This window comes from Colobus angolensis, unplaced genomic scaffold (assembly GCF_000951035.1).
Source record: "Colobus angolensis palliatus isolate OR3802 unplaced genomic scaffold, Cang.pa_1.0 Scaffold453, whole genome shotgun sequence".
In the NCBI taxonomy this organism is placed as follows: Eukaryota; Metazoa; Chordata; class Mammalia; order Primates; family Cercopithecidae; genus Colobus; species Colobus angolensis.
In genome coordinates this window covers 49,138-50,604 of record NW_012117966.1, presented here as the reverse complement: position 1 = coordinate 50,604, position 1,467 = coordinate 49,138, and the positions used below count along the sequence as shown (strand labels likewise).

At 57.3% G+C, this 1,467-nt stretch overlaps 1 pseudogene; it reads left to right on the top strand.

Moving 5' to 3' along the window:
- Nucleotides 1–1,467, top strand: part of LOC105523204 — a 5,009-nt pseudogene that overhangs the window by 2,411 nt on the left and 1,131 nt on the right.

Sequence of the window (1,467 nt, the reverse complement as noted above, 5' to 3'; positions counted from 1 at the left end):
AAAAAAAAAAAAATCACGGGAAGCTCATCGCCTCCTTAAGACATGTATCCTCGGATGTGGCGATCTTAGATTTTTCCAAAGTAAACGCGGATCTGGTAACCAGAGCCTGATGGGAGAGAGCGAGGGAGGGAGGGAGGGGGTGTTTGTAACCAAAACCGGGTTAAAATAGGCACCCTTAGCAAAGTTGGGGAGGGAGGCTGGAGAGGAAGGCCGGCGGGTTTGGCCAGGGGTTTTGCAGCCGAGGGGGTCTCCTGCTCGGGGGGCTGGGCGCAGAGTACAGGGCGCCGGGCGGGCACCCGGGAGCCGGTGGCTTTGGCGTGATCGGCGGCTCTAAGAGCGCCCAGGCCTCCCAGAATCAGGAATGTGAGCTGCTGCAGACAGACAGATCGAGGGAAGGGTGGGCTCCAAGACCCCCTCCCATCCCCAAGAGAATCCGCAAACGACAAAGCTTTTAAACAAACAGCTTTAAACTGGAACTACAGGGGGATTTACCCAACGGTGGGGGAGGCGCCCCTTGGCCGGCCCGCGCTGCAAAGGTTTTCTTTGTAGGTTATTTTTTGGGGGGTGGGTGTGTGGGGGGGAAGCTAGGAGTAGAAGCGAGACCCTTGATCCCTTTCCTTCCCCTCTTGACATCCCCCAAATCCCCCACGCCAGGCCACGTCCTCGGGCTGCAGGATCTCAGGCCAGGGCGTTGGAAAATGAAACCAAAGCTTGTTTTGTAGGATTCTTTCCAGTCCTTAGGCGAGAATGCCACGTCTCGGGTCCTCGGACTTGAGCTCTGGGACTCATAGTGCCCCCGGGGGGAGAAAGGGGGGGGACCACGAGCCTCTTTAAAAATAATAAACCCGTTTTGGACCCTCCCTCCTGCCACCCCCAGAAAAACACCATTCCGTCGGCGGTTCAAGGCGAGCTCAGGAAAAACCAAACTCGGAAAAGGGAGGCGAGGTCTCCAAAAGGTTAAATATTAAACTTTGCGGATCAGATAGTGCCAGAGTGTTTTGGGAGACACTTCGGACCGCTTGTGGCAAGGCTTCACGGTTTTAAACCCCGGAGCATCTGACGCCCAGAAATAAAATACACTTAAGAGGTTTGTATTTACGCTGTCCGGGCGCCGCCGAGGAGCCCTGTCCGGTTTCGGGAGGACCCGGCAGCCGCCGAGCCAGAGTCTGGGCTGGGGCGCAGCGCTCCACCGCCGCCGGTCACTTTTCCGAGCCGGGTCCCGGGAGCCTGAAGCCGCCGGCGGAAGGAGTATGGATTTTACTTTTGACTGAAAAGGGGCTACTCCCGATTTCATTTCTGGCCACTTGGTCGGCACCCCCCGATCCTGAAGGGCGAGGCGACTTTCTGAAACTTATCACTTTATTTTTTTTCCTTTTTCCTTTCCCCCTCTATATTTCTTCCGCGGCCCGTCTCCTCCCCGCCAAGACGCCGTGTGCGCCGCCTCGCGCAGCTCTGCCTGGCCGCCCG